The sequence below is a fragment of the Triticum urartu genome, chromosome 1A (assembly GCF_056163025.1).
Source record: "Triticum urartu cultivar PI428250 chromosome 1A, HENAU_Tu73, whole genome shotgun sequence".
NCBI classification, from domain to species: domain Eukaryota; kingdom Viridiplantae; phylum Streptophyta; class Magnoliopsida; order Poales; family Poaceae; genus Triticum; species Triticum urartu.
Window position 1 is genome coordinate 151801653 of NC_141873.1, and position 22754 is coordinate 151824406.

Here is a 22754-nt window from a genome sequence, read left to right on the forward strand (position 1 = left end):
CTTGTTGAGGAGAACGCTAAGCTAAAGGTGCAACTTGAGAAAGGTCTTGTGTCTTTCATACAAGGCGAGAAGAGCCTCAATGACCTCTTGACCAACCAAAAGGGAGTTGTGGGCAAGGAAGGGATTGGGTACGTGCCCAAGTCCAAGAACAAGAAGAAGAATGGCAAGGCCAGACGACCTCCACCTCTCAAGCAAACCTTTGTGAAGGAGGGTGAGGGTGATACTAAGGAGAAGGAGAAAAACTTCATGAGGAGTAGTGATGCCAAGAAGGGAAATGCTCCCCTTCCCAACAAAGCCGGCAACTTTAATCCTTCCTATGTGTTGTGCCGCGCTAGAGATGGGCATGTTTATGCCAAATTTGTTGGTTCTCTGTATGAGTACATTGAATTGTCTATTTGGGTTCCTAAGACCCTTGTTACTAACATCAAAGGATCCATTACAAAATGGGTACCTAAAACCAAGCATTGATTTCTTGTAGGTGTTTGCTTCCGGTGGGGGATCATGGTTGCTCGATAGTGGAGCTACTAATCATATGACCGGAAGCAAGGACTTGGTGGTGGACGTGCAAAAGATTCCATCCATGCCCACCAATGTCGATTGGGGTGATGCCTCATCTTCTAAGGTATTGGGACTCGGCAAAGTTGTCATTTTTCATGATCTTACGATCGAGAAGGTCATGCTTGTTGAGTCCCTTGCATACAATTTACTTTCCGTTTGACAACTAGCACTCATGGGCTTTGCCACTTTCTTTGATGTTGATTCCGTGGCCCTCTTGTGGAGCAAGACTCTTAAAGTAGCCTTTGTTGGGCATGTCGAGAACGGTCTCTATGTGATTAACTTTTTGAAGCGACCCACTAAGACTGCGACATGCCTAATGGCTAAAGTTGACGTGGGATGGCTTTGGCATCGCCGTTTAGCCCATGTCAATATGAGATCTTTGCAAAGTCTTCTCAAGGGGGACCATGTCCGTGGACTAACAAATGTTAGTTTTGCCAAAGATCGTGCTTGCAATGCTTGCATCGAAGGAAAGCTACATGAGAAGGCTCATCCTCTCACGACTATCATCTACTCGAAGAGGCCTTTGGAGCTCCTTCACTTGGATCTCTTTGGACCTCCATCCTTTGATAGTCTTGGGGGTAGGAAGTATTGCTTGGTGATTGTAGATGACTATTCAAGATACACTTGGGTATATTTCTTCAAGAGGAAGAGCGAGACCCAACAAACCGTCATCAACTTTGCAAATGAAGCTCAATGACAACACAATGCAAAGATCTTGACAATAAGAAGTGACAATGGCTCCGAGTTCAAGAACTACACCTTGGATGAGTTTTTGAGTCATGAGGGAATCAAGCATCAATATTCCGCACCTTATACCCCTCAACAAAATGGTGTAGCATAGAGGAAGAACCGGACGTTGATGGATGCGGCAAGGACCATGATGGCGGAGTTCAAGTCTCCCTACAACTTTTGGGCCGAAGCCATCAACAGCGCGTGCCATGCATCTAATCGGCTCTACCTCCGCAAAGGCTTGAAAAAGACTCCATATGAGATACTCACCGGTAACAAGCCCAACCTCAAGTACTTCCGGGTGTTCGGGTGTAAGTGTTTCATTCTCAAGAAAGGTGTCCGTTTGTCTAAATTTGAGGCTAGAGCTTATGAGGGCATATTTATTGGTTATGATACAAACTCTCATGCTTACCGTGTTCTCAATAAGTCCACGGGACTTATTGAGGAAACGTGTAACATGGAGTTTGATGAGAATAATGTCTCCCAAGTGGAGCAAAGTGGTACTTGTGATGTAGGTGATGAAATTCCTCCCCAAGCCATAAGAAGAATGGGTATTGGTCATATCCTACCCATTGAGGAACCCCTTGTGGCCGAAGGAGAAGGACAATGTTCTACTCAAGTGGAACCTTCACCAACCCAAGACCCACACGCTTCCGAAGAACAAAGTGTGGGCCCTCAACCTCAAGAACAAGACCAAGGGCAAGATCAATCTCAAGATGGTGTTGTAACATCAAGTGATACCCAAGGTCAAGCTCCCTCCTCCGAGCAAGTTCAAGATCAAGAGCTTCCACGAGTTCAAGAACAAGCTCAAGACGACGCTCAAGATGATCAAGTGACCACTCCTCATCTCACCCCGAGGAGGAATTGGAGCATCGTGCCGCCAAGGTTGTTTCCAAGCTCTCCACCAAGGATCATATCATGATGAATGTGCTTGGAAGCTTAAGAAAGGGGGTAAGAACTCGTAGACAATTAGCAAACTATTGTGAACATCGCGCATTTGTCTCTTGTGTTGAACCCCAAAAGGTCTATGAGGCGCTCGAAGATCTGGATTGGCTCAATGCCATGCATGAAGAACTCAACAACTTCGAGCGCAACAAAGTGTGGAGATTGGTGCCAAGGCTAACGGTGAACCACAATGTCATTGGAACCAAGTGGATATTCGAGAACAAGCAAGATGCTCATGGGATTATCATTCGCAACAAGGCTCGTTTGGTAGCACAAGGCTACTCCCAAGTCGAGGGTATCAACTATGGTGAAACCTTTACTCCCGTTGCTCGTCTTGAATCCATTCGCATGTTGATTGCATATGATTCTCATCATAACTTTAAGTTACAATAAATGGATGTGAAGAGTGATTTTCTTAAGGGTCCTATTAATGAATTGGTTTATGTCAAGCAACCCCCCGGGTTCGAGGATCCCTACTTTATCGATCATGTGTATCAACTCGATAAGGCACTCTATGGCCTTAAACAAGCCCCACGTGCGTGGTATGACCACCTTACCGAGTTGTTACAAGACCGTGGTTTTGAAGTTGGGCTAATCGACCCCACTCTTTTTACTAAGAAGGTCAAAGGGGAGTTGTTTGTGTGCCAATTATATGTTGATGATATTCTCTTTGGTTCCCCTAACAAAACTTTCAATGAGGAATTTGCCGCTCTCATGACCTCAAAGTTCGAGATGTCTTCCATGGGAGAGTTGAAGTTCTTTCTCAAGTTCGAAGTGAAGCAAAGAAGAGAAGGAACCTTCATTAACCAATCCAAATACACTCAAGACATGCTCAAGAGATTCAAGCTAAGTGATCTCAAGCCGGCTTCCACTCCCATGCCCACCAAGTGCAACTTGACATTGATCCCAATGGTAAAGTGGTGGATCAAAAGGTATCTCGTTCCATGATTGGCTCCTTGCTTTACCTTTGTGCATCTAGATCGGATATCATGTTGAGTGTGGGAATTTGTGCATGGTTTCAAGCCGCACCTAAGGAAAGTCACTTTGCGGCAGTCAAGCGAATCCTTCGATATTTGGCTCATACCCCAAACTTTGGCCTTTGGTACCCAAGAGGAGCAAACTTTAAGCTTGTAGGTTATTCGAACTCGGATTAGGCGGGAGACAAAGTGGATAGGAAGTCCACTTCTAGAGGGTGCCAATTTCTTGGTTGCTCTTTGGTGAGTTGGTCTTCCAAGAAGCAAAGTTGTGTATCTCTCTCATCCACGGAAGCGGAATATGTGGTCGCCGGTAGTTTTTGTGCACAACTTTTATGGATGAGGCAAACTTTAAAGGATTACGGTGTCACTTGTGACAAAGTGCCTCTTTGGTGTGACAATGAAAGTGCCATCAAGATTTCTCTCAACCTGGTGCAACACTTGAAGACAAAGCGCATTGAGATTAGGTATCACTTCATCCGGGATCACATTAGGCAAGGGGAGATCGAGCTCAACTATGTCAACACTCATGATAACCTTGCAGATATCTTCACGAAGCCTTTAGATGAAGCAAGATTTCGTGAGTTAAGGCATGAGCTAAATATCATTGATTCGAGCAATGTGACTTGAACCCTTGCACACCCCACCGCACTCAACTTGTTTTCTAGTTTAAGTGTAGGCATGGACATAGGGGGGGTGTTGCTCTATCAATGAACTTTCCCTTCCCCCATAATGCATAAACTAACCAAAATCTTTCACATTAGCCATTTTTTATGGTACTTGTGCTTCAAAGATGAGTGTTGGTCATGGGCCCAAGGTTAAAATCTTTGCGGCGCCATACCTCTAAACTCAAACATAGGTGGCCTCGGCCACCGTCCTCTCTTGGAGAGGTGTGTGTCCTTTTTCTTTTTGTCGGTTTTGTGTGTGTGTGTGAGAGAGTTCTCGTTTTGTCTCGGTTTCCTCTCATGTGTTCTGCCCGGTTTGGTCGGCCCTTTTTGCCGCTGACAAGTCAAGTGGTACTACCGCTGTGGGGCGGGCGATTGGGGGTTATGTCGGGGCAGGGGGAGTTGCTCCTCCCCCATACCCATTCGCCCCCACTCATCTTCTTCGTTGCTCCTGCAACCTCTCACCGCAGGAGGGGCCCGGCCGGCTGCCGTTTTCGTGCCGTCCCTCTCCATTTCCTCCGGTGGAGTCGATCCCCACCTCGTCCTCTTGCCATGGATGCCGGTATTGCCCCCGTTCCCGTTCTCTCTTTGCCTAGATCTTGCATCTAGTTTTTAGGGGCAATAGGCATTGTTCTTCCCGTCTTTTGGCTAAGGAAAGGCTTGAGTAGGATGGAGATGGCTTCTAGGCACTGTGGATTGAAGTTTGGTAGGTTTCTTTTTGAATCTGGCATCTCTGGTAGTGCCAGATCTGACCATGGTGGTAGGGAACCGCTGTCGTGGTTCTAAGTCTGACAGTAGAATAGGGGGTAGGAATGTAGACGCAAGATCTTAGCTATGGAGGAGTTGTACACGGGAGTTTTACGAGTTCAGGCCCTTCCCGGAGGAAGTAACAGCCCTACGTCTCGGAACCCGGAGGCGGTCGACTAGATTATATGTGTGTATGTTACAGAAAGTGCGAACCCTTGTGCCTATGGAGGGGGGTGGCTTATATAGAGTGTGCCAGGACCCCAGCCAGCCCACGTCACAGGGGGTTTAAGGTACATAAAGATGGAGACGTTACTGGTAACGCCTGCAATAAAGATACATAATGGCCATTAAAGCTATGTGTCGGTGTCAAAATCGGCGGAGGGTATTGTCCGGCCATCCGGCTGAAGGTATTTTCCGGCCATCCGGACACCCCCTATCCAGGACTCCCTCAGTAGCCCCTGAACCAGGCTTCAATGACGACGAGTCCGACGCACAGATTGTCTTCGGCATTGCAAGGCGGGTTCCTCCTCCAAGTACTTCATAGAAGATTTTGAACACAAAGATAGTGTCCGGCTCTCAGCGCGTCACGCGAGGTGGTTTCCTTGGCACGTCTTCTTAAAGCAGAGATCGTGTCCCCTTATTCTGGGATTCTCATCAATACGGGCGTGGGTAACCCAACCGCGCCATTGATCACGACGCTTGGAGATAAGCGAGTTTTACCAGGCTGGTGGGGACATTTAGTTGCGTTCGCCCATATAAGGGGACAAGGATCCACCTTTTCACCTACGCCTTCTTCCTCCTTCGCCTATCCATTCTTGCGCACTCGAGCTCCAGCGCCCAAGTCCGCACTCCACACCTCAACCTTCTCCAGCCATGTCCGGAGCGGGAGGCAAGTGGATGGTCTCCTCCATCACGGAGGGACATATCAAAAAGCTGAGGAAGGCCGGATACCTATGTAATGACATCGCGTACCGGCTCCCTGAAAAGGGGCAGCTCGTCCCCACCCCTAGGCCCCATGAGAGGGTGGTGTTCCTCCCCCATTTCCTCCGCGGACTGGGCTTTCCTCTCCACCCATTTGTCCGGGGGCTCCTGTTCTACTACGGCCTGGATTTCCACGATCTGGCCCCGAACTTCGTCCTCAACATCTCGGCGTTTATCGTCGTGTGCAAGGCCTTCCTCCTCATCCGCCCCCATTTCGGCCTATGGCTCAAGACTTTCAACGTCAAGCCGAAGGTGGTGCGCGGCAACCAGGCGGAGTGCAGAGGCGCCATGGTGGGCAAGATGGCCAACGTCCTATGGCTCGAGGGCTCCTTTGTGGAGACCCTGAAGGGGTGGCAATCGGGGTGGTTTTACATCACCGAGCCGCGCGACGCCGAATGGGTCGCACCCCCCGAGTTTCGATCCGGACCCCCCACGCGGCTCACCTCCTGGAAGGAGACGGGCTTGTCTTGGGGTAAAAAAGGAGAGCTGACCAGACTCCAAACATGCATCCAAACCCTGGCGGACAAGAAGCTCAAACTTGTCAACGTAGTCCAGGTTATGCTCATCCGCTTGATCCTCCCGTGTCAACAATGGGCTTTCAACCTGTGGGAGTTCGACCCGGCGCGACACCAAACTCTGAGCAGGCTCTTCGACACGATGTACGAAGATGCCTAGAAGGTGCTTTTCAAGGGCGCCGAGGCTCCCGCATCCGCTACCGAGGATCGCGGATTCAGTGCGCAGCGTCATGCTCTCGCGGTAAGCTGTTTTTTCCTTTTATAGGGTATCAATTTTTCATAGTTTGACTCCATGCGGGATCTAAGCTCCCTTACCTTTGACAGGATTGGCAGGTGACGTCCAGACAGATCAACTGTCCGGCTCCTTTGCCCGAAGGCCCAGCGGACGCTCGCTTGGCGAAGCTGCTGGTTCCGGCACCCTATGTGGTGCCGGAGAAGAAGGCCGCGAAAAAGGTCGCGGGGACTCGAAAGAGTGCCCGGCGCCAGGAGGTGTCGGATCCATCATCCGATGGTTCTGAGGCGCATTCCTCCCATGAATACGAGGAGGAAGAAGAGGAGAACTCTCCCCCTCCAGCGGGAGGAGAGAATAAAAGGAAGGCCTCCCCAGAGGGTCCAAGAAGGGGAAAACCCTTCCTCCGGACTACTCCACCGACGCCGACGGCGGAGAGGAGTGGAAGCCCAGGGCCAAGCCCCTAGCAAAATCGTAAGTATCCAAATACTAGAGTAATTCATAGTATTCGTTTATTGCACAGCTTTCCCTTACGTCGAATATGTTTACGCAGCCCACCCAAAGACTGGCTCGACGCGTCATCGAGCGGCTCACTGGACTCGTCGGATGTGAACTCGCTTCCGACGGCTTCCTCCCCCCGCCCTACGGACGACACCAAAGTGTTGTCCCAACAGGTTCCAAGCCAGGAGGAGGTGGTCCTGGAGGCGCCTCAAGGCGACCACCCGGACTCCAGGAGTAAAGGGGATGAAAACCCCCAGGGCTCCAAGTCCGGTTCTAGGCCGGACACCGCTCCGAAACCTTCAAAGGTTCCAGAGTCCGGCGGGGGACCTCCTTCCAAGAGGAGAAAGTCCATCGTGTCGGCGGCCCCCGTCCAACCGGAGGCGCCGGACAATATGTTGGAGGCGCTCCAAGGCGCCTCCATCGACGAGGGGCACCGCACTATTATGAGTGCGGTGGTCCAGAAGGTTCAGTCCGCCAAGAGGGGACTGACTGAAGCTTATACTAGCCTTTTGACAGGCTTTGAGGTAAGTAAAGAATGTGTAAATAATAGTACCGCATAGACAGTAGCCCCTGATGCTCTGTTTGGCGTTCGGGAAGAAAAGCCGAATAGAGGATCAACTAGAATTCGCAGGAGTCTAACAAAAATGATCCAATATGCATATGGAGGCTTGCCTACTTGCGTCCGCCGCACTGACTGCGGAGGTGGACACGCTAAAGTAGAACCTCGAGCGGTCCGAGCAAGAGCTCGGTCGTGCCAAGAAGCAGCTCGAGGACAATGAAGGTAAGAAATACCTTGTTTTTTAAATATATATAAAAAGGTGCAATTGCAAAGAATGACAGGATTATCATGGCTATTTTAGGGGCCACGTCTGAAGTGGCGACCCTTAAGCAAGTGCTGGTCGAGGCCGAGAAGAGGGCGGCCTCGGAGCGCACCGAGCGGGAGAAGTATGAGGCTGAGGTTGGCAAGGTGCGGCAAGAGCTCCAGGCTCTCATGGAAAAACATGAGAGTTTGGAGCTTGACTCAAAGACGCGAGCGTCCGAGCTCGCGGTGGCTATTGAAAATGCCAAGTCTGCCAAGGCCGAATCCCGGAAGACCCTCCAGGAGTTGGATGAGGTGAAGAAGATAGCGGCGGGTAAGGCATTCTTTATGCAAAGCAAACACATAAACGTGAGTTACTTGTTACTTACCCGAATCCGGAGCTCTCCAGGAGCGTTCGCAGATCTTCCCCGGAGTGTGTCCGATGCCGCCGCATTCTATCGAGCCGAGGAGGGCAGCTCGACAGAGAAGGTGTTCTGGTCTTAGTATGCTGAGGCCGGACACCCCGTGCCCCTGAGCGACCAGTTGAAGCAACTGGTCGAGCTTCACAAGGCGGACGAACAGGCCATGAAGGGCCTCATTGTTTGGCTGTGGCCTGGAGGGGCTCTTCCTGGGAGCTAGTTCGGGCTGGTGCGGCGGTTGGTGGAGGCCTGTCCAAGGCTCGAAGTCATCAAGCGCTCCGTCTGCATTGAAGGTGCCCGTAGGGCCCTTGCCCGTTCTAAGGTGCACTGGGGCAAGCTGGATGCTGAGAAGCTGGTGAAGGACGGGCCACCGCCGGGGAAAGAGCATTGCAAGCCCGAGAATTACTATAAGGATGTTCTAAAGGGTGCCTGCCTTGTGGCGGATGAGTATTCTAGGGACGTAATTTTTGAGTGAAACTTGCTCGTGTTGTCCTGTGCGCTGAAAACTTGTTTATATGCGCTAAGCAATGCTGTTGGAATTTAAAATATTACCTTATGTGCGGCTGTTTATCAATTCTGAGAGATGGCGAGTCGTCGGCTTCTGCCCCCGTGCCGCTAGTGCTGGGGTGTTCGGGGATAAACCTGAGTGCTCTTTTTCCCATGTTTGGGTCCTTTGAGGGAGGCGCTCAGCCCAACGAACAAGGCAATCGGACTATAATGCGTGAACACTCTCACTTAGCCATAGAATTCTATAATTTTAAATTTCGGCAAAGCCCCTGGTTGTAACACCCCGGATGTAACTTTCCATGTTTGTATCCAACTCTTGTCGTTTCCGGTGTTAAGTTATATTTATTTCTCGGGTTCGGGTCTTTGTCTCCGTGTGTTGTTTTCTTTTTCGTGCATCTCTTATCATGTCATCTCGTGCATTGCATTTGCGTACATGTTCATCTCATGCATTTGAGCATTTTCTCCGTTGTCCGTTTTGCATTCCGGCGCTTCGTTCTCCTCCGATGGCCATTTCCAGCTTTCTTTCATGTGTGGGGTTCAAATATTTCCGGACTGGACCGAGACTTGTCATGCGGCCTTGGTTTACTACCGGTAGACCGCCTGTCAAGTTTCGTATCATTTGGACTTCGTTTGATACTCCAACGGTTAACCGAGGGACCGAAAAGGCCTCGTGTGTGTTGCAGCCCAACACCCCCCAAATTTGGCCCAAAACCCACCAAACTCTGCTCCATGTCCTAGATCGTTCGATCACGATCACGTGGGCGAAAACCGCACCTCATTTGGACTCTCCTAGCTCCACTTATGCCTATTTAAACACCCCCCATTTCGGATCTCGTCTTCCTCCCCGTCCTCCTCCTAAAAAAAAGAGATCCATCTTCCCCCGCGCCAGGCCGGACGTGTCCTCCCGCGTCGGACGTTGTCCGCCCCGCCGCCGCAGCGAATCCCGCGCCGCCACGTGGGCGCGCGCCCACTTCGCCGCCGCCAGGCCCGGGAGGCCCGCGTCGCCCCGCCGCCGCCCTCGCGTCGCCTCGCCGCCTCTTCCCCGCGGCCGGCCGCCGGCGCCGCCGCGCCCCGCCACCGCCGCCGCGGCGGACCACCGCCGCCTTCGCGCCGCCGCCCGCGGCTCCCCTCGCCGCCCGGGAGCACCGGCGCCGCCCCGTCAACCTCCTCCCCGACCGGCGGCCGCGTCTCCGGCGAGCTCCGACTCCGGCTGCTACCGTGTCTCCGGCGCCGCCTCGGGAAGCGTGCCGATCCAGATCTGGATCTGGGCATCGGTTGACTTTTTCCCCAAACCCTAGCTCATGATGCATTCTTTGACTGCCCGTAACTTTGCATCCGTAGCTCCGATTTGGGCATATAATATATCAAAATCTCCGCCTCGACATGTACATCATTTCATTCCATTGCATCATTTGCATTTGAGGTCATCTTGATGCCCAAAATGCTGTTAGAAGGAGGCTTCGTGAGTTAAATTGCAGATCTGTTAGTTCATCATGCACTTTTGTCATTTTTGCCATGTTTAATCCGTGCATGATATGCCTGTGCCCCTTTGGGATGAATTGTTAAGAATTTTGTCTTCTTTCCAGAGGTGCCACCCATGCATTTTTAGGATGAGTGTGTTGTCTTGTGCAAGCTTGCGAAGAGAGGTACCTGAGATTGCTGATTTCAGGGACTTGGTGATTTTCACTGTCTGGGATATTTTAGTTCATGATGCTATATGTCCAGCTTGTTTCCTAGTGATCCGTGCCTCTTTTGAGGATGATCAGTAAGGGAGTTTTGATATTTATGTTATGCTCTATCCATCCATGTCTTTGTTTGCATATGTGGAGTGCTCTAGGTTGACTCAATCGAGCTCAACTTTTGATTCGTTGTTAATCTGGGCAGATCGTCAACTTGTTTGCGATTTTGCCGATGCTACCGTTAGTGTTCCATGCATGCTATGCCTTTGTTCTTGCCATGTGTAGCTAGCATATTGTGTCTTCTTTCTGGATATATGCTTGCCTTGCCATGACTTGCACCGTAGTGAGTGCATCGAGCTCGTTTACATGCCTTCGTGAGTTATAATTTCAGCATGTCTCAGTTTTCACTAAGTCTGAAAACTGATTGTGTTCGAGCTATGTTCGTGAGCTCGGTAGAGTATCTTGTGAACCCTTTTGGCCCCAGGTCACTTTGGGTGTTTTGTTAATCTTGTTGAGTAGCTCCATTCCATGTTCTTACTTGTCATGTTCAGGTTATCTATCATGTTGTTTTGCTGCTCCGAAGAGGGCTTCGTGATCTGAAATTTCAGGCTAGTGTTAATTTCACTAAGTCTGGAATCGGTTTTGCATATTCGTTTTTGCCATGCTTGTTTGAACCCCTTAATGGATGAATTTGCCTATGTCTCAGTGCTAGTGTTTTGTTAACCATCTTGTGTACATCACTGCTATGTATTTTGTTTTCATGTTTGGCGGCTTTAGCATGTTCATTTCGTTGCGTTTAGATGCCTACTTGCTGTAAATCGTAGACCGGTGTCATATCTTAAAACGCTTGCCATTTCCAAACCGTAGCTCCGATTCCAATGATCTTTATATCGTTTTCAAGCGGTTTCATCCCCTCTATCCAGTGGCACCCTTGGAATTCCAAGTTGAGGCCAGGTTCATGCATTTCCTGTCATATCTTGCATTTTGCATCCCGCATCGCATCCCGCATAACATGTCATCATTTCATCATATTGCTTGGTCTTGCACGTGGTTGATTGTATCCTTGTTGCTTGTTTGTCTTGTTGGGTAGAGCCGGGAGACAAGTTCGCTACCGAGGAGCCCGTTGAGTTTGCTTGTGAGGATCCAGTCAACTCTGACAACTGTGCAGGCAAGATGATCATACCCTCGAAATCACTACTATCTTTGCTATGCTAGTTTGCTCGCTCTTTTGCTTTGCCACTGCTACGATGCCTACCATTTGCTTGTCGGCCTCCCAACTGCATGATTGAACCTTTAACCCACCTTGTCCTAGCAAACCGTTGATTGGCTATGTTACCGCTTTGCTCAGCCCCTCTTATAGCGTTGCTAGTTGCAGGTGAAGATTGGAGCCGTTCCTTGTCGGAACATTTATTTACTTGTTGGGATATCATTATATTGCTATGTTATCTTAATGCATCTATATACTTGGAAAAGGGTGGAAGGCTCGGCCTCTCGCCTAGTGTTTTGTTCCACTCTTGCCGCCCTAGTTTCCGTCATATCGGTGTTATGTTCCCGGATTTTGCGTTCCTTACGCGGTTGGGTTATAATGGGAACCCCTTGATATTTCGCCTTGATTAAAGCTTTTCCAGCAATGCCCAACCTTGGTTTTATCATTTGCCACCTAGCCTTTTCTTTCCCTTGGGTTCTGCAGACTCAAGGGTCATCTTATTTTAACCCCCCCGGGCCAGTGCTCCTCTGAGTGTTGGTCCACCTGTCAGCTACCGGTGGCCACCAGGGGAAACTCTGGGCTGGCCTACCCGTACCTAGGACAATCTGAGTGTGCCCTGAGAAAGAGATATGTGCAGCTCCTATCGGGATTTGTCGGCACATTCGGGCGGTGTTGCTGGTCTTGTTTTAACCTGTCGAAGTGTCTTGAGTTACCGAGATACCGAGTCTGATCGGAACGTCTTGGGAGGAGGTCTTTTCCTTCGTTGACCGTGAGAGCTTGTCATGGGCTAAGTTGGGACCCCCCTGCAGGGATTGAACTTTCGAAAGCCGTGCCCGTGGTTATGGGCAGATGGGAATTTGTTAATGTCCGGTTGTAGATAACTTAAACCTTAATTAATTAAAACAAATCAACTGCGTGTGTTGCCGTGATGGCCTCTTCTCGGCGGAGTCCGGGAAGTGGACACGGTGTTGGAGTAATGCTTGCGCAGGTTGTTCCTGCTAGTTTCTCGCTCGCGCTTTGCCTCCTCTTCTCGCTCTCCTTTGCGAATAAGTTAGCCACCATATATGCTAGTCGCTGGCTGCAGCTCCACCTACACTTGCCTTATCCTTCCTATAAGCTTAAATAGTTTTGATCGCGAGGGTGCGAGATTGCTGAGTTCCTGTGGCTCACAGATACTATAATTCCAGATGTAGGTCCAGGTGATTCCGCTCCAGGTGACGAGTACGAGCTCAAGTGGGAGTTCGACGAGGACTCTCAGCGTTATTATGTTTCCTTTCCCGATGATCAGTAGTGGTGCCTAGTTGGGGTTATCGATTCAGGGCCTTGTCTCATGTTGGGGGTCTTTTCTATTTTGGCACCGTAGTCGGGCCATGAGTGATTTGTATGATGGATGTTATTTATGTACTTTGATGTGACGTGGCGAGTGTAAGCCAACTATGTTCCTCCCCTTTATATTAATTATGTACATGGGATGTGTGATGATTTCCTGACTTGCGACATTGCTTTCAATGCGGTTATGCCTCTAAGTCGTGCCTCGACACGTGGGAGATATAGCCGCATCGAGGGCGTTATACTGGTATTCGGAAGACCGAGTACGGGGAACTATCCACGCCTTGGCCGGACAGAGCCAGCTCCTCGCCCTAAGCGGCATAAGTCTTTAGGGACTCGAAAAACCTCTCGAACAGCGACCAGCTCTCGCTTCATCATGACAGTCAGTTTTAGCTTTGTCCACTGAGGTGCTCGACCTAGCTCAACTAGGGCACAATTGCAGTGGTTCTCCTAGTGCTACCTTAGCCGATATAGCGGAACGTAAGGCACCAAAACATAGGAGCCGGGCAAACCCAACTATTGACCCAAGACATGATTCGGAGCCGATGCATATAATGCTATAAGTTCGGGGTGCCGCACTTGTTAAAGTGTTCGGACTTCTCACACCATATTGAGGGGTACTAAAGCCCCTGGCGTATTTTGGCCGTACCAACGTGTATGGGTGCAACATGTCGTTAAGGAACATATATAAAAAAAGGTAATGCAAAAATAGATGAAAGCTATGCATTGTTTATTAAAAAGGGCTGCGATCAAAGTAGAACGATACAAATAATGCGATAAGTGGAAGGTTGGACTAGTTAACATGTTCGTTCCAGGGGCAAGCTGCGGAATAGTATGCGGAACAGGTATACTGCTCGTGATAGAGACCACCTGGGAGTTCCGTACTGCGGCGTGGCTTGTCTGCTTCCCTGGTTCTTGCATCGTTTGTGCGGCAATTGAACAGCCGAACAGGCCTTCCGAAGGATGGAGTCCTGAAAGTAAGAGAAAATTAAAAAAAATCGGCAGCCCCTGGTACGGTTTAAGCCGTATTTTTGGGCGTGCCGTGATGGTGCCCCTCCCCCTGTACCCATGGTATCTCTAGAGCGTAGTTATGTACGCGAAGTACTGGCGTCGCCTTTTTGCGAGGGTTGGGGTTGGGGCCGCATTGCTACGCCTGCTCGGATCGTGCCAGCCGGTCTTGTTGTAGGTTACTCCGGGCGCGCTTGACGGTGTCCGGTCGTTTAGTGGCCGGACTGGAGAACTGCCTGGAGAGGCTGCTTTGTACTTCCGCTGCAAGGGCCGCCGTGTGCTCCCCGTTCGGAGGGAGCGTTCGGTGTTTCCATTGACCGTCATTACTCCTCGAGGGCCTGGCATCTTGAGCTTAAGTATGCGTAGTGCGGTACCGCATTGAACTTAGCGAATGCGGTTCGCCCGAGCAGTGTGTGATAACCACTACGAAATGGGACTATGTCGAAGATTAACTCCTCACTTCGGAAATTATCCGGAGATCCAAAGACCACTTCAAGTGTGACTGAGCCTGTACAGTTGGCCTCTACACCTGGTATTACGCCTTTAAAGGTCGTTTTGGTGGGCTTAATCCTCGAGGGATCTATGCCCATTTTCCGCACTGTATCCTGGTAAAGCAGGTTCAGGCTGCTGCCGCCGTCCATAAGGACTCTAGTGAGATAAAATCCATCAATAATTGGGTCTAGGACCAATGCGGCGAACCCGCCATGACGGATGCTAGTGGGATGGTCCCTTCGATCAAAGGTGATCGGGCAGGAGGACCATGGGTTGAACTTTGGGGCGACTGGCTCTACCGCGTATACGTCCCTTAACGCGCGCTTCCGCTCCCTTTTGGGGACGTGGGTTGCGTATATTGTCGGATTTCGGGTTCCGGCAGACCCTTGAGGTTCGAACTCTGGGGTGCGTGCGGAGACTTCGCCTCCTACCTACCTGCGCCCCTCCGCCTCCCTAAGATCTGAGCTATGGAAGGAATAACACGAGGGACACAAGGTTTATACTGGTTCGGGCCACCGTTGTGGTGTAATACCCTACTCCAGTGTGTGGTGTGGTGGATTGCCTCTTGGGCTGATGATGATGAACAATACAAGGAAGAACAGCCTCGCGAGGGTCTGTTCTCGGCTGGGGGGATGAACCGCTGGGAGGAGTTCAGCCACCCTTCTCTCTCTCTCTCCTTGCCTCTCTCTCTCTGCCTCTTCCCTCTCTCTCTGCCTGCTCTTTCTCCTTTCTCTCTCGTGGGTGGCTGGTCCTATTTATAGAGGCCCTGGTCCTCTTCCCAAATATCGAGCGGGAAGGGAGCCAACAATGGCGGGCTAATTTGAAAGGGGACAACTAGTACCAGCTATCCTGACAAAAGTAGTCTTCGCCTGCACAAAGCTCTGGTGGTGACGCCGTCTTGGGCTCCATGATGACCTCCGTCTTGCAGTCCTCCTGGTCTTGGTCTTGTTGCACCGAAATGGCAACCTTTTCCTGATGCCTCGGTACTCCGCGGCTGCGCTTGCCCCCTTTGCACCAAAGGGGAAAGGAGGACACTGCGCGGGCTGGCACCCGCCTGGCGCCCTTGGTCGTCATGGCTTGCGTCACGGGCACCTCATGAGGTACCCCGCCTTGATCTCTCCTCCTCCTCGCGAGCCAGCTTGACGAGGCCGTTCCTGGGGAAGCTCCGTGTCGTCCGCCCCGCGAGGCTTGGCCCCTCGCGAGGGTCTCGGGTCTGTGTTGATGAAGATGGGCCGTGCTGGGCCCCCTTTTGAGCCACGCCGCAGGCCGCAGGCAGGCAAGTCTGGGGACCCCCGTTCCCAGAACACCGACAGTAGCCCCGGGCCCAAGGCGCGCCCAGGCTTGGCCGTGCAAGGGGGCAAAAGGGCAAGGGTGAAGCGCTGCAGGCCCTAACAGCCTGCGGTCTTGGGCGCCGCATGGCGGTTGATTGGACGTGGGAGTCTCCACTTCCCCATGGCGCCTCGGCAACTGCACGGATTGGACAAGTCCCTGCACGCAAAGCGGGTCATAATTACCGATCATGGGGGCCGTCGGTTGGCCCTCGCTAGCTATAAGTACGGACCGGTGCGCGCCCTTCTAGTTCATCCCCCTTGCTTCTCCTTCTTCTTCATGGCCCCGTCGAGGAGGTTCTAGGCCGCAGAGAAGGGGAAGGCTCGCCAGGTTGAGCCCGCCTCTCCCCCACCCAAGCGCGGCCGAGGGCGCCCTCGCAAACATCCTGTGGCCACCATGGCAGCTCCCCGTGGCCGTGGAGGCGATTTTCAGCACAGCGACGGGCGGATTGCTACGGCTGGAGGGTGTGCTCCGGCTGCGCGTCCCCCTAGGCCGTGTTTTCGCACTGCTGAGGTGCTGTCGGAGTTCATCGTGTGGTCGGCGGAGCCGACTAGCACCCGGCTTCCACTTCCTCGCTTCCTCCTTGGCGAGCTCCCGGGCGGCGCCCCGAGCGGCCTCTGGCTTCAGGACGACGGCTGCTGCAGCCGGGCCTCATGGGTCTCACTGGAGGTCTCCGCAGCCGGGAGCCTGGCCCTGGCCCGCGATTGGCAGACATTTGCCCGCGCGCGTGGCCTGAGCCGTCGGTGCACCCTGCACTTCAAGTTCGACGGCGATGCCACCCTCTACATGAGGGTGTTTGGGGAAGATGGTCGCCGCGCAGGGTGCTGCCCCGAGGGCGACGACCGCGGCTGGGATCCCAACTCCGGTGATGATGGAGAGGGCAGCGCTCGCGCGGCTGGCGGCGCTCAGGGTTCCCCAAGCTTCTCCGGTTCTTCTTCAGGCGGCGACTCTTCTAGCGATGGCCGCGGTCAGCCTCCACGCCGTCGTATCTGCTTGGGAGGTGGTAGCGTGTCCGCCCGCCGTCGCGCCCCGGTGAAGTGCGAGAGGGAGTCTGCCTGAGCCCCGGAGGCAGCTCGGGTCTTCCCTGCGGGCCGGTGTGAGGCGAGCTGCGCCTGATTTGTTCTTTCTTTTCCTTTTTCTTGCGTAAAAAAGACAGTAGTGTGGAGCCCCGCGGGGGCGTGTTTGGGTTAATGCTGTTAATCATCGTTTTGCTTCCGTTATCATACCTTCCGGCTACGTGCCCGCGCTTGGATAGTTCCCGGCCCCAGCCGTGGGGGGTGACCGACCCAGGCCCTGTGTTTGTGTCGCGCTGCCCGTGGGGCACGGACTAGAGGGGTGCTCCTGTAATGGGCCCAGGTCGCGAACCCTTTGAACGACTAGGATAGGAACACTCGCGAGGGCGTTTGGCTCCCCCCCCCCCCTCGCGAGGCCTTGCACAAGAGAAATTGAGGCAGGAGAGTGAAAAGTCAAAGAACCACAAGCCAAAGACGGCAACAACTTCAATAAAACTTCGAATGAGAAGGAATAAGCCAACTGCGGAAAGCAAATGAAAAGCCGCGTCCGGCACCTAATCTAGTCTTCGACGTCTTCTCACCAGCGCGGAGCTAAGTGCTGCCACTGGGCGTGGGAGGGAGCCCTAGGGCCTGAGGCCGGCACTCCTGAGACTCCAGGGCGTGTACAGCCCCAACTCATTATTACGTGAGAGTGTCACGGGCGGCGAGCTTCACAGGCGTTGGCCTTCTTCACAGGCTTCGGGCCTTTTCCAAAACACGACAGCTTCACAGGCATTCGCCTTCTTCACAGGCTCCGGGCCTTTTCCAAAACGCGACAGCTTCACAGGCATTCGCCTTCTTCACAGGCTCCGGGCCTTTTCCAAAACATGACAGCTTCACAGGCATTCGCCTTCTTCACAGGCTCTGGGACTTTTCCAAAACGCGACAGCTTCACAGGCGTTCGCCTTCTTCACAGGCTCTGGGCCTTTTCCAAAACGCGACAGCTTCACAGGCGTTCGCCTTCTTCACAGGCTCTGGGCCTTTTCCAAAATGTGACAGCTTCACAGGCGTTCGCCTTCTTCACAGGCTCTGGGCCTTTTTAGGGGTAGAACCTCCGGAGGTGCTGGATGTTCCATGCGTTCTGGACCGGCACCCCCTCCTGAGTCTCCAAGCGTGCGGAGCCGGGCCTGGAAACATGAACAACTTTGAATGGGCCCTCCCACATGGGAGAGAGCTTGTGCAGCCCCTCCCTGGAGAGAACCCGCCTGAGCACGAGGTCCCCTACCTCAAGAGTTCTGGGGCGGATGTTGCGGCAGTGATATCGCCGCAGTGCTTGTCGGTACCTTGCCGCTCGCAGTGCAGCTTCTCGGTGATGTTCCTCCCCCAGCACGAGGTGCATCCCCCGCACGGTGTCCTGCTGCGCCTCGTCGAACGCCAGGACCTGCGCAGAGCGACGTCTGACCTCGTGAGGGAGGACCGCTTCGGCTCCGTAGACCAGGAAGAACGGGGTCTCTCCAGTTGGCTTGGTCGCGGTTGTGCGGATGGACCACAACATGGACTGAAGCTCGTCGTACCAACCTCTGCCGCAGGCCTCCAGCCTATTCTTGAACGTCCTGGTCTTGAGGCCCCTCAGGACCTCTGCGTTGGCTCGCTCGGCCTGGCCGTTGCTTCGGGGGTGCGCCACCGAAGCATAGCATATCTGCGTTCCAAGGTTAGCACAGTATGTTTTGAAGAGGTTACTGGTGAACTACGAACCGTTGTCCATGATGATGCGGTTTGGCACCCCGAACCGGCTCACGATGCCCTTGATGAACTTGACCGCGGAACCCGCGGGAATGGTGCGGACAGCCTCTACTTCAGCCCACTTGGTGAACTTGTCCACGGCGACGTAGAGGTAGCGGTAGCCCCCTGGCGCCCAAGGAAATGGGCCCAAGATGTCCAGCCCCAGACTGCGAATGGCCACGAAAGGGGTATAGTCTGCAGGCCTCCTACTGGCTGATGGATCTGCTTGGCGTGGAACTGGCAGGCCTCACAAGCTTTCACTAATTTGACGGCGTCATTGAGCGCGGTGGGCCAATAAAACCCACTGCGGAACGCCTTGCCGACGAGGGTCCGTGATGATGAATGATGTCCACAGTCTCCGCCATGTATATCTTCCAGCAGTTCCTTCCCTTGCTCCCTGGAGATGCAGCGCAGGGATACATCGTTTGGTCGCTTCTGGTAGAGCTCTCCATCCTTGATGCAGTATGCCGTGGCCTGTCGTGCCACTCGCTCCGCTTCCTCCTCCTTCTCCGGCAGGGTCCCTTGTGTTAAGTAACTCCGGAGCTCTGTGATCCAGCATCCCTCTCGAGGTTCCATCGTCAGGAGCAGGCGTGCTCCTGAGGCCGGGCCACAAGCCGGAGCTCCCCTGGCAGGTGGCTGGGGAAGCTCCTCCTGAGGCTGAGCCGTGTTTGGCATTGACGGCTGGGCTGAGGGCTTGAAGAGCCGCTCCTCGAAAACGCCAGGCTCCTGAGGTAACTGCCTGGACGCTTGTTTGGCGATGTCGTCGGCCTCCTGATTGGTGCCACGGGGCACATGCTGCAACTCCAACCCCTAGAACTGCTTCTCCATCCTGCGGACCTCCGCAAGGTAGGCTTCCATGTGCTCATCTTTCGGCTCATACACCTTGTTGGAGAAATTGACAAGGAGCTATGAATCACCCTTGATGGTGAGGCGTTTCACTCCCAGGGCTGCTGCGGCCTTCAAGCCTGCTATTAAACCTTCATACTCCGCTATGTTGTTGGAGACCTTTTCACCTTGCTGGAAACAGAGCTGCACAGCGTAGTAGAACTTGTCCTGAGTGGGCGATATAAGCACCGCCCCAGCCCCAGCGCCATGCCTGGAGAACGCACCATCGAAGTACATGACCCATCCTTCTGGCACCTCGCTTCCCGGGGAGAGGGACCGATCCTCGTCTTCCTTGAGGCCTGGTGCCTCCGTCCATTCTGCCACAAAATCTGCCAACGCTGCTCCCTTGATGACTCTGGTCATGCTGAATTCGAGCTGAAACGCTTGTAGTTCTATGTTCCACTCAGCGACCCTTCCAGCTGAGTTAGGGCTCCTGAGCACTCTCTCCAGGGGGTATGACGAGACGACCTTGATGGGGTGACCCTGAAAGTAGTGCCGCAGCTTGCGCGAGGCCACCAGTAGCGCGAGGAGGAGCTTCTGAGGCATGGGGTACCGTGCCCTTGCATCCCGCAACACCGTGCTGACAAAGTACACTGGGTGCTCGACGAGGTGGAGTGCGTCAGTGCTGGTGACTCCCTTCGGAGACCATGGCGCCTCTTGAGGCAATGAGGCCTCCTGAGACTGGCCATCTGGGAGAGGGGCCTCTTCCGCCTCCGATGCACTCCTCTGCGGCGGCTGATCCTCCTCAGCCACGGTGGCGGTTTCTGTGGGCCTTCCTTGTTCCTGTTCTGCCTTGTCCCGGGCTGCTGGCGCGGTTTTGATTCGACGCTCCTCTCTGACTGCCACCAAGGCTGCGCTGGCGGAGTAGGGAGTGGCGGCGAGGTAAAGCACCAGGGGCTCTTGAGGGCGCGGAGCCACCATGACCGGTGGGCTGGTCAGGTATCTCTTGAGATCCTGGAACGCCTTGTCGGCCTCTTCAGTCCACTCAAAGGGCCCCTTTTTCTTCATTAGCTGGAAGAAGGGCAGCGCTCGTTCCCCCAACTTGGAGATGAAGCGCCCTAGCGCAGTCATGCGCCCCGTGAGCTTCTGCATTTCTCTGAGGGTCTTTGGCGGGCTCATGTCTTCCACCGCCTTGACCTTTTCCGGGTTAGCCTCGATGCCTCGGTGGGACACGAGGAAACCCAAGAGCTTGCCCCAGGGGACTCCGAACACACACTTCTCTGGGTTGAGCCGTAGGTTCACTGCGTTGAGGCTCGCAAAGGTTTCCTCCAGGTCTTGTATCAAGGTCCGGGCCTCCCGAGACTTTACCACAATGTCATCGACGTAAGCTTCAACATTCTTCCCGAGCTGCGGGCCCAAGGTGATGTGCATCAGCCACTGAAAGGTCGCCCCTGCGTTACGCAGACCGAATGGCATGCATGTGTAGCATTACACCCCACACGGGGTTAGGAAGGCTGTCTTCTCGACGTCTTCTACCGCCATCTTGATGTGGTGATACCCAGAGAAGGCATCCAAGAAGCATAGTAGGTCGCACTCCGTGGTGGAATCGACGATCTGGTCGATGCGGGGGAGCGGGAACGGATCTTGCGGGCATGCTTTGTTGAGGTTGGTGAAGTCGACACACATGCGCTCCTTCCCTCCCTTCTTTGGCACGACGACAGGGTTGGCCAACCAATCCAGGTATCGGACCTCGCAAATGACCCCAGCGGCTTCTAATTTGCGGGTCTCTTGGACGATGAAGGCCTGCTTTTCTGTGGACTGCCGCCTGGCCTTCTGCTTCACAGGGCGCATGTTCGGGCACACGTTGAGGTGATGCTCGATTACACCCCTAGGGATCCCTGCCAACTGGTCAGGCTCCCAAGCGAATACCTTCTTGTTTGCACGCAGGAACCCGACCAGGGCCTCCTCCTGCTCGGGTTTGAGGTTGGCGCCTATGGTGAAAGTGGCGTTGGTGGACCCGTCCTCATCGACGGGTATCTGCTTGGTTTTTGCCTTGTCTTGGGTGAACAACTGTTTCTTCTTGGCGGGTGCAGCCCCCTTGGGCTCGGGGGTCTCCAAGTCGGCAGGCTGTGCCGACGCCGCCGTCTTGAAGGCGAGCTTGAGCACCCGCGGCGCGTCTCCGGTGTCCCCGTGCACGGTGAGGACACCGCTGCTCCCGGGCATCTTCATGAGGTTGTACGCCGGGTGCGTCGCGGCCATGAACTGGGCCAGCGCTGGGTAGCCGAGGATGGCGTTGTAGGGGAGGCCGATGGGGGCAATGTCGAAGTCGACCAGCTTCGTGCGGAAGTTGTTGTAGGTGCCGAAGGTTACTGGGAGCCAGATCTGTCCCAAGGAGCTGGATGATCCGCCCCCAACGCCTGAGAAGGGCCAGCTGGGTTGCAGTCGTTCCAGGGGTATGCAGAGGAGGTTGAAGGCCTCGACCGAGAGCACGCTGAGGCCCGCACCGCCATCAATGAGAGTTCTGGTGACGGCCACCTGGCAGATGGTGGGGGTGCACAGCATGGGGGGCGCACCCGAGCAGGCCGAGTTGGAGGGGTGGTCCTCCGAGCTGAAGGTCAAGCCGGTCTCGGGCGCCGCCCGGTCCGGGAGAGCCCCCTGCCGCGTGGAAGCGGCGCTGACCCGGTGGATGAACGGCTTGACGTGGTGACTTGTAGGCGGCGCCTGCGAGCCGCCCAGGAGGCCCGCAATGACCGGGGGTGTTGGTGTAGCGCGATGGGCGGGGAAGAGGCTGCGGGGCTCTTCCCGTGAGGCCACGGAGGCTGCCGACAGGTGGAGCAGCCATGTGCGCAGAGCACCGGTGAGGACAATGGGGAGCCAGTTGGCCACGACCCTATCGTCACCTTCGCCTTCGAGGAGGGCCTCCTCGCTCGCCAGCAAGAAGGCCAATGGATCTGTCGCGCCGCCGTAGCGTGGCGGCGTCGTTGGCTTGAACTTGTCTGGCCACCGTACTCGTTGCCGGGCTGGGGCCAGGGCTCGGAGCCCCCTGGCCCCCGTGCTGGCGCCGGCGGCCGGAGCGGGCGACGCGCTACTCATCGCGAGGCAGGCCGTGGCGGTGGCGGAAGAGAAAACTCCGGTGCACCCCTACCTGGCGCGCCAAATGTCGGATTTCGGGTTCCGGCAGACCCTTGAGGTTCGAACACTGGGGTGCGTGCGGAGACTTCGCCTCCTACCTACCTGCGCCCCTCCGCCTTGCTAAGATCTGAGCTATGGAAGGAATAACACGAGGGACACAAGGTTTATACTGGTTCGGGCCACCATTGTTGGGTAATACCCTACTCCGGTGTGTGGTGTGGTGGATTGCCTCTTGGGCTGATGGTGATGAACAATACAAGGAAGAACAGCCTCGCGAGGGTCTGTTCTTGGCTGGGGGGATGAACCGCTGGGAGGAGTTCAGCCACCCTTCTCTCTCTCTCTCCTTGCCTCTCTCTCTCTCTGCCTCTTCCCTCTCTCTCTGCCTACTCTTTCTCCTTTCTCTCTCGTGG